At 35.9% G+C, this 16,784-nt stretch overlaps 1 protein-coding gene across 2 annotated transcripts in view; it reads right to left on the reverse strand.

Moving 5' to 3' along the window:
* The window catches only part of LOC148313147 (DNA-binding protein D-ETS-3-like), a 140,118-nt gene extending 138,810 nt beyond the window's left edge, over window positions 1-1,308 (reverse strand). Inside the window, exon 1 of one of the 2 annotated variants that reach the window (XM_088267423.1) lies at window positions 907-1,308. The gene's annotated coding sequence lies outside the window, so the exon portion shown is untranslated. The remainder of the gene's footprint in view (window positions 1-906) is intronic. The other variant, XM_088267415.1, reaches the window with a different exon arrangement.
* Window positions 1,309-16,784: the final 15,476 nt, after the last annotated feature.

The following is a 16,784-nucleotide window of genomic DNA, read 5'->3' on the forward strand; positions in this document are numbered from 1 at the left end:
GTATGGAAGATGAGTATTTCCAGGGATTGTAACCTCCCATAGACTGAGTGATAACTTTACACACGTGTAACATTCTAACTACTCAATTTGTTTGAACTCATACATACATCATGACGCTTCATCATTGAGTATACAACAGACATCTATTGTTGAATTGAGAAAGTTTTTATTTAGCAGAGACCCTTTTATTTAGATGCATACAAGATTCCGAATTATTTTACATTATGGGAGACGGCCGTAAATAAATATTATTAAAAAAATATGCCGCTTATAATTTGACCAGTTATTTTACAACAGTAAAAATAACTCCTAATTGGAGAAACCAGATTTCTGAATATCTGTTTTATCCAAATCAAAATTTTGTGACTATTGGTTACATATATTTGTCTTCTTCTTCTTCAAACCATTATCTGCATCCCGATGGTGCCTAGGGCACTGCATCATATAAACGCAGTGTTATCTTGATCGTTAACACATGAAGGAAAGGTGATCAGCCCTCCGTCCATCAGGTACCAGTCCAGAGTAATATTGAATAAATAGCAGAGTGAAAAATCACTTTTATTCATTTGACCCCCCTCTGAGAATCGAACCCAGGACCTAAAGAACGGTAGCCGAGCGAAAAAGAATAAGGTATTTGTAGCAAATTCGCACAAATAATTTGGCACAATACGCAAAGCGTTTTTAATAAATAACATCGTCGGAAATCTGATAATTTCACTAAAATTTTATTTATTATTTCGGCATTCACTTTGTGGTTACATATCATGAAATTGTAAAAAGAAAATACTTGATTTTTTTACTACTTAAGTGGTAAAAAACAAGTGTTTTTCGTTTAAAATTTCACTAAAAAAAATCAAATTAAAATTAAATTAGACCTTGCGTGCTAATGTCACCTCATTTACTCACCCGACAATTTCCCGGGCGGGTCGCTTTCCACTGTCGTCGTATCGAGGTGATCAGCTTACCACAAACAAGTGGTCGAGTTCCTACTTTCATAACAACCGAACCACAAATGGAAACTATACAATTCACAGTACAAACTTAGAGGCGCGGATAGACGTCCAGAAGGGGATGAGAATCTCTTTTGAACGGGGTAGTTTGCACGAGATTCGCGGATACTTGGGCCATTGTTGAACGCGAGGATTCACTTTACTGATGATTTCGATACTGGCGCGATCTCTGATTGATAGATAGATTGTCTCTTGTCGATCGTGTCGGGTGTCGCGGGTGCGCCGGGGGCGCAGAGCTGTCGGGGGCGGCGGGACCCTCTCGGCGGGCCGCTGCGGGGAGAGTGCCGCCGGCGCACAGGTGAGGCCCCGCCTCCGCCGGGGGCGGGGCGTCACGCACACAGGCGCCCCTCTATCATCTATCATCCCGGCACACTACTTTATCCGTCACTCATGTAATGCGCGATATATCGCGGCTAAGTGATCGCCGCGCCGAATATCGCGCGGAGATTTCGCACAAAATACATCACCAAGCACTATATAGGTACATAGTGTATAGTGCTTGGTGATGATGTATATTTACAACGTTTTGAGTGTGTCCAAATACTTGTTCACAAAATGTGGATTATCTCCAATTACAGGAGTTATTTTCATATTATTTTTTGACATCTCATCAAAGATGAAGAAGAATATGGAAGTCTGGGCATTTACGGGGCTGACGACCGTCTTAGGCTGGTTTAAGTGATCACTTTACACACGTGTAACATTCACCAATTCTACCTATTATTGACAACCACACTACTCAAATTCTTAAAAGTTCTATATATATGAACCAATTTAGAAACCTTGTTCTTGAATCACTAGAACTTCACTAGAGACATCTATTAACAACATTTTGAGTGTGTCCAAATACTTGTTCACAAAATCTGGATTATCTCCAATTACAGGAGTTATTTTCATTTTATTTTTTAACATCTCATCATTGAAGTTCTAGTGATTCAAGAACAAGGTTTCTAAATTGGTTCATATATATAGAACTTCCAAGAATTTGAGTAGTGTGGTTGTCAATAATGAGTAGAATTAGTGAATGTTACACGTGTGTAAAGTGATCACTTAAACCAGCCTATGACGGTCGTCAGCCCCGTAAATGCCCAGACTTCCATATTCTTCTTCATCTTTGATGAGATGTTAAAAAATAATATAAAGACATCTATTGGTGAGATGTGAAGAAGCTTTTTACTAAGCAGAAACTCTTATATTAGTATGTGAGGTCCAAATCCTATGACGGTCGTCAGCCCCGTAAATGCCCAGACTTCCATATTCTTCTTCATCTTTGATGATATGTCAAAAAATAATACACTATTTATTATTTATTGTAACTGCAGACAGTTGATAGAATTCCATATTGAATTGTTGGGTAATATATCGAAAATAAAATATATGGGTAATATATCGATTGAATTCTACATTTATTTGTGTTTATGTTAATATGTGACGCGTGTCGTCTTATTAAGACATTATCAAACACATGTGTTTGATAATGTCTTGATACGACGAAACGCATCACGTATTAACATATACATAAATAAATGTAGAATTCAACCCAACAAACCTTGTTTAATTTTGGATATATTACCCAACAATACAGTTTATCGTAGTCGTACAGGAGAAAGTGACCAACTAACAAAACGTGAAATGTTCAGGAGGGCCATTTAAGTCACTTTTGCTTGGCAAGCAAATAAACATCAATGCTGTTAGTCATTTTTAACAAGTCAATATATTATACTTCCAAGTTTAAAATCCTTTGGGATTTTTTTCAGGGCAATATTAAGCTAGTAAGATATAAAATAGTCAATGATTACGTTTTTGTAAAAAAGTGAACTTGGTCACTTTCTCCTGTATGACTACGATATATTGCTACCAATTTTTTTTTGATGTTACGGTCTTCACCGTTACGTAACATTTCCATTATAAATTATTGTATGTATGTTTTGTCTGCCTCTGTAGTGTAATAGTCGGCACGCTCGGCTACCATTCTGGAGGTCCCGGGTTCGATTCCCAGGGGGGATAAATAAATATAGGTGATTTCTTCACTCTAATATTTATTAGGGATGTAGGTACCTATGATGAATGAGAGATTGTAGGTATATAGGACAATGCGTGAATGATATTATACCAATTTATCGCTCACTCCTAAAAAATCATCAATTTTCATTTGTGCATGTTTTCGGAATGCCCAGAAAATGTACTATATCCCAGCAAAAGAGGCATATTTTTAACTTAATATGTACCCGCTACAGGACAGAAAGTGTTGTTTTTACATTTTGAAGAAATGGTATTGTTTAATTATTTTTTTAATGTACTAAATATTTTTCAAATGGAGAAAAAACCTTCTGGTTTTACCTTAAAAGATCTGTTGCAAAGTCAAAAAAATTCAATAAGTGGCTTAATATTTATTTGTAATACATTGTATTATATTTTTAAACATTAAAAACGTTCTCCTGAAAATCAAGTTTTTTTATTTATGACGTTCTTGAAAGGAGTGAGCGATGTGTATTATTCGAATAGAATTTTTGTATTGAAATTAACCTGATATCGTCTAGAGATAAGGTCAGAGGTTTCAATATTGTCTTCAAAAACATTCAAGAATTGTCAATATGGCGCCCGATGTCCAAAAATAGTCTGTCAAAATTATCTTATTCGCTTCCTTAGTGTAATGGTCAGCATGCTTCTCTACCATTCTGGTGGTCCCGGGTTCGATTCTAACGAGGGGGGCAAATAAATATGATTTTTTCACTCTAATATTTATTCAATATTACCCTGGTCTGGTAACTGAAGCGGAGGGCTGATCACCTTTCCTTTGTTTGAACGATCAAGAGAACACTGTGTTTATATGATGCAGTGCCCTATGCACCATCGGGTGCGGATAAGGGTTAGAAGAATATGTATGTAGGTACATGTATGTAGGGTTGGGTTGGGTTAGGTTAGGTTAGGTTATTGTCATATGATTACTATTTTTTTTAAATTATATGAAAATAACTCCTGTAATTGGAGATAAAACAGATTTTGTGAACAAGTATTTGGACACACTCAAAATGTTGTAAATAAATTATCTGGTCAAATTATAAGCTTGAATAATAAAAATGAAAATGATATTTTCTGGCGTTTCTCATGTGTGTGATTATAATCCAGGATTCGGACCTCGCATTCTAATAAAAGAGTTTCTGCTCAATAAAGAGCTTCTTTTCATCTCACCAATAGATGTCTCTAGTGAAGTTCTAGTAATTCAAGAATAATGTTTCAAAATTGGTTCATATACAATATATAGAACATCCAAGAATTTGAGTAGTGTAATTGTTAATAACAGGTAGAATTGGAGAATGTTACACGTGTGTAAAAGAAACACTTAAACCAGTCAATAACGGTCGTCAGCCCCATAAATCCTTAGACTTTTAAATTCTTCATAATCTTTGATGAGATGTGTAAAAATAATCTGATACTTTAACATGTGGAAAATGCCGACAATTCTTTTGCCGGCACTGTTCGTGAAAAGGAGTAATGATACCTTCTGGTAATATCTTAACAATAGAATCGTACAAAGAAAATCTGTTATAGGCTGGCTTAAGTGATCACTTTACACACGTGTAACTTTCACCAATTCTACCCATGATTGACAACCACACTACTCAAATTCTTGAAAGTTATATATATATATATATATATATTTATATATATATATATATATATATATATATATATATATATATATATATATATATATATATATATATATATATATATATATATATATATATATATATATATATATATATATATATATATATATATATATATATATATATATATATATATATATATATATATATATATATATATATATATATATATATGCACCAATTTTGAGACAATGTTCTTGAATCACTCGAACTTCACTGGAGACGTCTATTGGACACATTCGAAGTGGTATGGTAATCTATTCTCTCTGCTTACCTTTGCAGTGAAACGGCGTGATAGTTAGTTATAATAGTTATAAATTCCTAAAAATATTGTTTTTTGCAGAGACCCACCAAGCCACCTTATGTAAGTATGTATCTCGTCGGTGGAGTAACGTATGTTTATTTAATTTTACATGTTTTTATTTTATTATTTCTTCTTCCTTTTTGTGGTGTGGACTTCCAGCAGTTACGCCATCGCTTTGGCGGTTTTCCGGGTCATGATCCTATATTTAAGTTCATCAAAATTGGTCAACGATAGATATGGGAATGTTCTGGAATGTTGGACATTGTCAGCATTGCGATCGAGTACAGAGTAAGTCGATATTTATATCGTGGTGTGTCTAACATGATTTGTCTTGGACTTGAGCTTTGATTTTTTCCCTTTCCTTCCTCCCGCCCCTCTTCCAGGTGAAATGTTGTAAATGGAGTGTTACAAAAACCAGTTTTTTGTTACCCATTGTTTTAAATGCATTTATGTACCGTAGAACGAGGCTACTTGAACTTTGATGTGTTATATGAGCCCAGTACATACAAAGAAAAATTATTTAGATCTGTACTTGGTCTACAATAATGAACACATCGACATGATTCATTGTTTCCCTGACAGGTGACACTTATTGTCACGATACGTTCATTATTGTAGACTAAATACAGATTTAAATATCTTTTTTGTACTGGGCTCAAGTGACACATCAATGTCAAAGTTCAAGTCCCGTTCTACGGTAACTGTTATGTAAAATATCCAAAGTCCGCCTCCGTAGTGTAATGGTCAGCACGCTCGGCTACCGTTCTGGAGGTCCCGGGTTCGATTCCCAAGGGGGTTAAAATAAATATAAGTGATTTTTTCACTGTAATATTTATTCAATATTACCCTGGAATGGTACCTGAAGCGGAAGGCTGATCACCTTTCCTTCATGTGTAAACGATCAAGATAACACTGCGTTTATATGACGCAGTGCACCATTGGGTGCGGATAAGGGTTTACAAAAAATATCCAAATAAATAAAATAAAGCAATTAAATTATTAGAGATTAAAATTATTAATTTTTATTTTCACCTCCTCCCCCTCCCAGGGAATCAAACCTAGAACCTCTAGCACGGTAGCTAAACACGCTAACCGTTCATCATCATATCAGCCCGTTGAGGTCATCCACTGTCCACTGTCTTCCAGCAAACTTCCTGATGTCGTCCACCCATCTCATCGGTGGACGTTCTTGAGGCCCTTGCGGAACCAGAGGCCTCAAGGACGCTAACCGTTACGTCAATGTAAACAAACGTATTAGCAACAACACTACGAAGGTGGACAAAGCGGTGATCATATATTTTTTCTTCTTCATCTTGGTGTAGGCCTCGTGTCTGTTTTTAAGAGGGATTAGCCTCCTGCGATGTCGACACCTAGCTATCGAACAATCTCTTTGGTGGTCTGCTTGGTCTACCTTGAGGTTTGCCTTGCAGTGCGATGTGGGGGAGTCTGGATGGTCCCATTTTCCTCACATGCGCATACCATTGTCTCATTCGTTGCCTCCCCGCCTGATGACATAAGAATATGATAATAATTCGAATTAGTAAATTAAATAACTCCATCAATTCGGCTGTCCAAATTCAAAACACAGTAAGGGACCTTTTTTGTAGTACGTTTTTTTTGCATTTTGGGACTAAGTAGATTCTACTTCTACTTTTGAAAAAAACGTACTACAAAAAATATCCCTTACTGTGTTTTAAGTTTGGACAGCCGAATTACTTCTACCAATATATTTTTATTACGATGTTGGTTTATTGGCTAATAAATTCATATGAAAAATCACAAGACTATCGGTAACATTCTTATTGAAATCTGTAGAGAACTAAGGGAGATATTAAGGTTTAAACTTCAGATATTTGAATAAAACGAAAAACGTGCGTTCGTATACGTCATTAAATTTCCGTCATCGAACGTTTTATGACGTCATATGGTTTATTGTCTATGGTTTATAGAGCTGTAATCGTAGTAGTGTGGATTGTTTGTTTACCACTACACTACCATTTGTGATATACAAATATCAGGGGAGGGGGGGATGGGAGGGTGGACCATAGACACAAGCAAATAGAGCCACCAATAATTTAGCGATGTTACCAATATTAAAACAGGTCCATCGTTTCTGCAACGTCATTCATTACCAACTTAAGAAAACAACGTATTTACGAAGGCGAATTTTCCACAAGAAAATGATGAATGAAAATATTGATTATGTCGGCTGTTAAAAACACTTCACGAGTCTAATACAATCCTTTATAGGTTGAGTATGTTAAAATAGATATTCCTCCCGTCTGACAATGATCCGTTCCAAGAAATAACCAACAACCTCTTCAGATGAACAGTACCTCTGCTCTTGAATGGGCCAGGCATATGGATGTATAATCCAAAGCAGCCGGGAGTCACCCTAGAGCAGCTCATGACCCTATTTGGTTGGAAAGAACTGGAATGATATCCGTCAAGTGGCTGCCGCCAAGTGATGATACACATTTGTGTCCGTTTTATCAATTAGTTTGTATACTGCAGCTGTCTAGTCCAAAGATTTAAAATATTATTGACGTGCGACACCATTTGCAAAAAGCTCGATAATTTTAGGAAATTAATGTGTAATCTTCGAGATAAGATACGCCAGGATCATGGAAATATGCGAGATCGAAGATGTTGTTAGGTGGGGAATGCTACGAAGAAGACAGTGGGTATGCGCATGTGAGGAGAATGGAACCATCCAGACTGTACGGCAAACCCAAGGTACACGACTCCCGGGCAAACCACCAAAGAGATGGATCGACAGCTGGGAATCGACATCGCAGGAGGCTTATCCCTCTTAAACAGGCCACAAGGCCTACACCAAGAAATATAATCCAGCACGGTAGCTAAACACGCTAACAACATAAACGTAATTTCTGAATACGGGTTATAGATATTCAATATGTGGTTGCATTCGACCGGTAGAGCGCGGCGTCGGCCTTGCGAGGTCGGGTTACCTGTATACATTGTTTGTGTTGAGTGTAGGAAGCTTGTCATCTCCGTATTGACGTATTGATTATCCGTAACCACGCCCATTCTGTTGGGGGCGAGGCGAAATAATTAACCCTTACCAGGGATGCATTGGGAGCAAATAATCCTGGCGTAACTCTTTGAGCGACAGAATTCAAGACAGAAAAAAGCCAAGAGTTGTGCATTTTTTTTAATTAAATTAAAACCTATACAGATAAATAATTGGATGGTAGTTTATTGTTAATATCTTCTATCGGTGGGAGATAGTATTATTTTACACCTTTGTGTGTCAAGTCATTTTACTGAGGTGGAAAAAAACATCCCAAATGGAATATTTGTGTATCAAAAAGGAAGGGCCTTTTTAACCCTTCCCTTACGGTGCTAAAAACATCCGCGTGCACCGGTGATATGTATTTTGTACACCATATGAAAATGTTGTTTAAAAACGGGGAAAATGTGAATATTCTTAAATGCTGCTTTTATTGACCATAATTAAAGTTGAAATATAACAATTTTATAATGCTAGCTCTGATTATTATCTGAAAACGAGAAAAAATACATCGAAAGTAGTCGCAATAGTTAGCATAGCGACACGACTGCTGCATACGATGGTTTGCGCACTACTAAACTTTCTCCGCCTCTGTAGTGTAATGGTCAACACGCTCGCCTACCGTTCTGGAGGCCCCGGGTTCGGTTCCCAGGGTGGGGTGAAATAAATATAAGTGATTTTTTCCCTTACCTACTTTTATATTAAGCTGGACTGGTACCTAAAGCGGAGGGCTGATCACCTTTCCTTCATATGTTTACGATCAAGATAACACTGCGTTTATGTGATTCAGTGCCCTGTGCACCATTGGGGTGCGGATAAGGGTTTGAGATTAAATTAATTGAAACTTGCGACGACATGCGCGTATACATTCAGCAACGAATTGCGCTCAAACACTGAGGAACGTTTGTGTATTGGTGATTTTATTCCCGATTTTTTCATAAATTGTTTGTTTCCGTCGCTGCAAATGAATAACTTTATATTATAATACTTTCATGCAATATATGACTATATTACGGAAAAATACAAACATTCTGAGCCCGTATCGATTAAATGAAAAATCTCATTTGGAAAGTCGAGTTGTATTAAATACTAATCGCCGGGAGGGGAGGGTTAATACCACCGTGCTGTAAAGGCATCGCTATATTATCATCCGCCTCCGTAGTGTAATAATCAGCCTTTATAAATTTGAGAGTACACCATAACTCTGATTTTAACGCTACAAAGTCAACATGTTATCTTTTCAGTGTGATTCCAGCCCTGGCCGCGAGCCGACGGATGCCAGTCGAGTCTCCTCTTCTTACTTTTTACTGCCTATGATCTGTATCGTTTCGTTCAATTTCGTAATAGTTACGTTACGATGTTGAATCCATGCCATGTTATATTTTCATTCAAACCCTTATCCACACCCCAATGGTGCATAGGACACTGCATCATATAAACGCAGTGTTATCTTGATCGTTAACACATGAAGGTGATCAGCCCTCCGCTTCAGGTACCAGTCCAGGGTGATAATGAAGAGTGAAAAAATCACTTGTATTTATTTCACCCCCGGAATCGAACCCAGGACCTCCAGTACGGTAGCCAAGCGTGCTTACTATTACACTACGGAGGGAGATGGCAGATAATAGAATTAAAATAAAATAAAATAAATCTGCACAATTGAAAGCAACCCCTTACAGTATTGACAGAATATTTTGCGTCAGTGTGTAACGAATAAAAAAATTCAAATAGGAAAAAAAAAATATATGGAACCTATAATATGCTAAAGTTAACTCAGCTTTAGTCCCCTCGGCGACTCATGTTTATACTCTTTTGTCTCAAAGCGAGTATAAAAATGAGCCACGCGTGAATGCTTCACACCAATAGATCAGTGTGTAATAGCATCTAAAAAAACTAATTTCATATTGTTAATATTTTTAACCTTTCCCTTACGGTGATGAATTTCCGCGTGCACCGGTGATATGTATTTTTTACACCATTTCAAAATGTGGTTTAAAAAATGGGAAAAATCTGAATATTCCTAAATGTTGCTTTCATTGACCATAGAAGTTGAAATGACACAATTGAAGTTGAAACATTTATAAAATTTATATTTTACATTTATATTTTATAAGGTTAGCTCTGGTTATTTGCTAAAAAAGGAGAAAAAACATCGCAAGTGGCCCTAATAGCTGGCGTAGCGACACAACCGCCGCATAAGACGATCTGCACACTACTGGCGGCTGGCGGAGTAAACACACACGTTACTACATGCGCGTACACTTCCAAAGCATGCCACTCGCGCACACATAGAAACGTTTATGTATTCGTGATTTTCTTCCCGACTTTTTCACAAACTATTTATTTTCGTCGCTGCAAATAAATAATATTATATTTTATGTCCGCCTCCGTAGTGTAATGGTACGCTCGGCTACCGTTCTGGAGGTCCCGGGCTCGATTCCCAAGGGGGGTAAAATAAATATAAGTGATTTTTTCACTGTAATATTTATTCAATATTACCATGGACTGGTACCTAAAGCGGAGGGCTGATCACCTTTCCTTCATGTGTAAACGATCAAGATAACACTGCGTTTATATGACACAGTGCCCTATGCACAATTGGTTTTATTATTATTATTATTTTGTTTTAATACTTTCGTGTAATACATAATTATATTTATACGGGAGCCCGTATCTATTATATTTTATAATGATATTCTCATTTGAAAAGTCGAGTTGTAGCAAATACATATCACCGGGAAAAGTTTAAAGTTAACACAAAAAATCACAATTAACACACTTCATATAAACGTACATAGAACCACGAAAACACAGAAATACATCAAATAAAATCCAACACATACCCCTTACAGTAAAGGGAAGTTTGATTATTATGAAATAAAGTGTTACAATCTGCTTCCATTATCCACAAAGTCATCAAATAAAGAAACTGAGTATAAAGGAGGTATTCATAAATACATAATGCAAGTGGGTAGATTTGAAATAGATCGCATCATTGGGTCATGTCGTATTTGATCGCATAAACAATTCACTTTTAACATACATAATTTATATATAAATTTTGTGTCCTCGGCACTAGATAACTCAATGAGGGCACACTATTGCAATTTGTAATTATGTATATGAGAAGCATAACAGGCATTTGTAATGAAGACTCTGAGAAGCATAACAGGCAAGAGTCTTCGAGATAGATTGAGAAATGCCAGGATCAGGGAAATATGCGAGATCGAAGATGTCGTTAGGTGGGGAAGGCAACGAAGAAGACAATGGTATGCGCATGTGAGGAGAATGGAACCATCCAGACTCCCCCACATCGCACTGTACAGCCAACCCTATGGTAGACGACTCCCGGGCAGACCACCAAAGAGATGGCCGATAGCTGGGAATCGACGTCGCAGGAGGCTAATCCCTCTTAAAAACAGGCCGCAAGGCCTATAATAATATAAGAAGAAGAAGAAGAAGTAAATGGTGAAAAATAAATAAATACTCACCTACATACATAGATTAAACATTTATTTATTAATTTATTATTAGATTAAAACCAATATTTTTAGCTTTTCCACTTTTTTATTTGACCAGCGACCGGGTTTCGTCGTTACCGACATCATCAGACTGGTGAGAGGCTTTACAAATTTGTATGTTATATATAAAAGAAGGCAGGAGTTGATAACCATGATTTGATATAATTTTATGAGAAATTAATTTAATTTTAGTGAATTTAAGTATTGTATGATATTTTAAATATTTTTTTATAAAGGTTTTTTGTATTGAAAGCACGATTTTATATAAAGTTAAAATAGATTTGTATTTTTTGTAAATGAATTTAAATTATGTAACGAGGTATCAGGAAATGCTGGTTGACGGCTCCTTCCACTAAGCTGTGGTTGTCCGGGGGGAGTCCGAAGTTCTCTGAAATGTAAATTTCCCGGCAGTCATTTCTTATCGACAAGACATTAAGGCATCTATTGTTTCTTTTCTAATGGGTAAAGTAAGGGAGAATGAATGTGTGTTACTTGATCATTTAATATGTCTTTATTATGACAATTTTTTAATCTATTTATTTCCAAAATTTCGAGCCTATCTAATTTTTTACCTTTACTACATTTGTGTAAGATTTTTACATTAAAATTTTTATCGAAATCATGATTTGACTCTATCAAGTGGTTTGCAAAAGTGGAGTTTTCTTTTTTATTTCTCCAACTTTGGACATGTTCGTTTATTCTTATTTTAAACGATCGTCCTGTTTGCCCCACGTATTCAGCACTGCATGATCCACAACTTAATAAATATGAGCCTGAATTTGTTTCTTTTTCCCTTTTATCTTTATTATTAATTAGTATCTTCCCCAGATTATAATTATTATAAAAGGCTATGGAACATTCATCTTTGTTCGCTAGTATGTAATATTGGTTTTAATCTAATAATAAATTAAAAATGCAATTCCATCACGAAGTGTCAGTGGATAATATACATTTATTTATTGTTTCGGCATCAACTTTGGGGTAAGACATGTTACAATGATTAAAGAAAACACTTGTTTTATACAACTTGAGTTTTATTATAGACTACAAGTTAAACTTCCATCATTCAGGTCTGTATAGTAACTGATGATGAATGAATGATGGAAGTTTAACTTCTGAAACATGTAGTCTATAATAAAACTCAAGTGGTAAAAAACAAGTGTTTTCTTTAATCATTGTAGATGAAACATATTTTAAATTGAGTTAAGGCCCAGTATTTGATATGTCGAAACTTAGGTAACATTTTAAGTAATCGATTTTTTCTTATAACACTTAAAGAAAAGAGTTATTGAAAGGTAAGGGAGTTAAAAAAATATTAAAATATTTTTTCCATATATCGGTAGTGTAATGGCAAAGGGGTGTATCTGTCAAATTTTTCATTTTCTAAGTTTGTTCCACAAAATGTCTAAAATAGTGTATTCCATAAGCTGGCAAAAGGATATAGCTGTAGTTGGAATACTTATTTAGTTCAAACAAATAAAACTAATAAAACAAATGAGTTATTTAATTTTACAAGTTTGTTTTTGCTCTCCTGTAAAATTTGGTCTGAGATAGATATACCCCTTTGCCTTTACACTACCGATATATTCTGAAAAACAAAAAATATCCAAAATACATTCTTTAAAAAAATCGGGCGTGAACAGATATCGCTCACTCCTTTCAAGAACGTCATAAATCAAAAAACTTGATTTTCAGGAGAACGTTTTTAAAGTTTAAAAATATAATACAATGTATTAAAAATAAATATCAAACCACTTATTAAAATTTTACTGTGCAACAGATCTTTTAAGGTAAAACCTGAAGTTTTTTTCTCCATTTAATTTTTTTTTAGTATACTTATTTAAAAAAAAATCAAAAAATACCTTTTCTTCAAAATGCAATAATAAACTTTCTTACTTGTAGCGGGTAAATATTAAGTTAAAAATATGCCTCTTTTGCTGGGATATAGTACATTTTATGGGCAATCCGAAAACATGCACAACTGAAAATTGACAATTTTTGATTTATGACGTTCTTGAAAGGAGTGAGCGATATGTGACCTATATGGTGGTCTCCGGTGGAATGAATTTTGTCTTTGCGAATATCCCCTTAATATAATACTTCCCACTCTTCGTCCGAACATGCATGTTAAGATTTACATAGTTAAGATCGAGTGTAGGTACATATAATATTACCAAATCAATTTGAACGATATCTTTTTTAGTATTCATTAATATATATTTTTTATTTGAAAACCATATTGCAAACGTAAAAGTGCGTACATTATATTTCCAGTAAAATTATATTTTTAGGCGTTTCCCAGCATGTAACATAATCCGGGGTTCAGATCTTGCATATAAACAAAAGGGTGTCTGCTAAATAAAAGGTTTTCTCAATCCAACATAGATGACTGTTGTGAGCTCATATGTACCTACTGTATCGTGAGATTGATCAATATATGTATCTAGAAGTTCAGAAAAATGTATTTGTCAATCATGTGTATGTAGAATGGTGAATGTTACAGTTGTGTAAAGCGATCATTTAACCAGCCTATGACAGGTTAAAGCACAGACTTCCAAATTCCTCTTCATCTATGTTGAGATATTTCTTCACGCAAATATCTGAATATATTACAAATATTGGTAATAAATAACATATGGTAGCGATTAAATTAATTATGACAGAAAATATGTTCAAGTACCTATTTTGGTAATTTTATCTTTCACTAATAATCTAGAAAAATCGTGTAGAACAGGGGTTACTCCATATAGTTCAATCAGCATGAATAAACAATAAAAATAAGAAGTATTCAAATTCAAACCGGTTTAATGAAGGTATGCAACACACCCTAAATGCATACATACCTTCCCCTTGCACACAAAGTAGTTATGGAATTATGCACCCTTGTTCGTTAGCTGGAATCCCCTCGGTTTATAGATCATATTTAATGGTCTCGCCAAATTCAAAACACAGTTATATTCTCCGATAGGGGTAGATAGAGTAATGGGGATGTTTCTTTCAGTCACAAATGGTTAAAAAGATTCTTTAAAAATGTCTTCATCTTTGTAGCACGCGCTGTATTGTCACGTGGGATTGAATGGAGACCTGTTAAGGGTTGCGCAAGATAGTGGTTCTAAGATAAAGCTGGTTCATTATATACTCCTTATACTCTGAACTTTCTAAAAAAATAGTTAATGGGGAAAATTATGAAAATGGTATATGATTTTTTTTCAAATTTAAGTATCTCGGAGTTGACGTTAGTAGCTACGGTTATCTCTATGGTGAGACTCTCAAGACTCTCAACAAGGCTGCAGCTATATCTATATGCTTTAGAAATTCAGTGTGGAGGATCAAACACACGAGAAATGAAGGTAAAATGAAGATATACAAAACATGTGTTCGACCAATAGCCACTTATGGAATTGAGGAAATTGCAGATACTTCTAAAACAAAATCTCCACTTCGAATCTCAGATATGAAAACTCTCCGATCTATAACCTGAAACACGTTGCGAGACCGTGTAAGAAACGCGGAGATGAAATCAGGAGCATGTGTAAGATATCGTGAGGTGGGGACGACAACGAAGGCGATACTGGAATGAGCATGTAAAGAGAATGTCAGAAGATAGACTCCCGCGTATCGCCCTTCAAGGAAACCCTGAAGAGCGTAGACCTCCAGGCAGACCTCCAAAAAGGTGAAGAGGTAGCCGACAGTCAACATCCCGAGAGTGACAGGCGGAGGCACAAACAAATCTTAAGGATCTATAAAAAGAAGAAGAAGTAAATGTTTTCGTATATTTGGAGACTTTTCTAGGTATGGAAATAACGACAATTATGTAGAAAGGAGAGCAAAAACTGGTAACAAGGTAAAAAAAAAACAGGATTCCGTTGCGTACTGCTAGTTTAGCTTTCGCTGATAGGTTTTTATTTAGTATTATCATATCCTCACTCATTCGTTCCATGCGTCCAAGCCATCTCAACACATCTTAAAAAAAGTTTTTTTTTTATTTCAATAAAATACATCGTGTTTTATTCATATATCGCTTCCCCACTAGTGCAGCAGTCGGTGCAAGAGAATCGCAGATACAAGTGAGACGATTAGCGTCATACTGCAATCGTGACATAGCGATTAATTTACCGCGCCTCAGAGAGCAGAAGTGTCGCACGCCTGTGACGTAATAGCCCCACAAAAATCTGTCCTTTGATATGAGGCTTTGATATGGGCTTCAAAGCGCAACGGGCGAATAAAGCGGAGACACGCTCTATCTTCGACTATTCGCGCGCGTAATTGCTAAAATGGGAACATTTCTAACTTTTTTTGTTTGTTGATAATTACTTCTAGAATCTCCTTTATCATTACTGTATTTTAATTTACTGGAACGTATAAGTTTTAGGGCTCAGAACAGCTTTGAGAATAGGGTTCTGCGGAGAATTTTAGGAGTGCGGTGGTTTGACTTTGTGAGGAATGAAGAGATAAGGCGTAGGACGCAGCAAATCTTGGTCACAACTGTCGTCAAGAAAAGGCGATTTAGTTTTCTTGGCCATGTACTCCGCATGCCTCCTGAGAGCCGCCATCAAGCTTGCCTCTTTTACAAGGCATCAGGTTTACTGCCGACAATTCGTCGGCAGTTCTCGTCAGAACTTCGGGACGCGGATCTGACTTGGGAAGATGCAAGGGACATAAAATCCTGGAGACAGTTTGTGGACTACATATGCTCCACTTAGGGAGCGGATATGGTTTAATATAATACTATATAAGTTTTAGTAGATTTATATTATCCACTGACACTTCGTGATGGAATTGCATTTTTAATATATTATTAGATTAAAACCAATATTTTTAGCTTCTCCACTTTATTTTTATTTGACCAGCGACCGGGTTTCGTCGTTACCGACATCATCACCAGTCTGGTGATGTCGGTAACGACGAAACCCGGTCGCTGGTCAAATAAAAATAAAGTGGAAAAGCTAAAAATATTGGTTTTAATCTTATAATATATTATATAAGTTTTAAAGTTCCCGGTCGGGTCACCAGGACAACTGACACCCTAGCGCTTCCCTCGAGTAGAACAAACGCTAAACAAGGTTCCTATATTTATCGCTCATCAAAATTGGTCAACGATGAATATGGGAATTTCGATATGTTCTACTCGACATTGTCAGCACTGCTATCGCTTACATAGTACATAATAAGTATATTAAATATCCATATAAATAAATCTTTATAACCCTTATTCGCATCCACCCGATGGTGCATAGGACA

This window comes from Brachycentrus maculatus, unplaced genomic scaffold (genome assembly GCF_059751285.1).
Source record: "Brachycentrus maculatus isolate JH-2025_06_01 unplaced genomic scaffold, ASM5975128v1 h1tg000018l, whole genome shotgun sequence".
In the NCBI taxonomy this organism is placed as follows: Eukaryota; Metazoa; Arthropoda; class Insecta; order Trichoptera; family Brachycentridae; genus Brachycentrus; species Brachycentrus maculatus.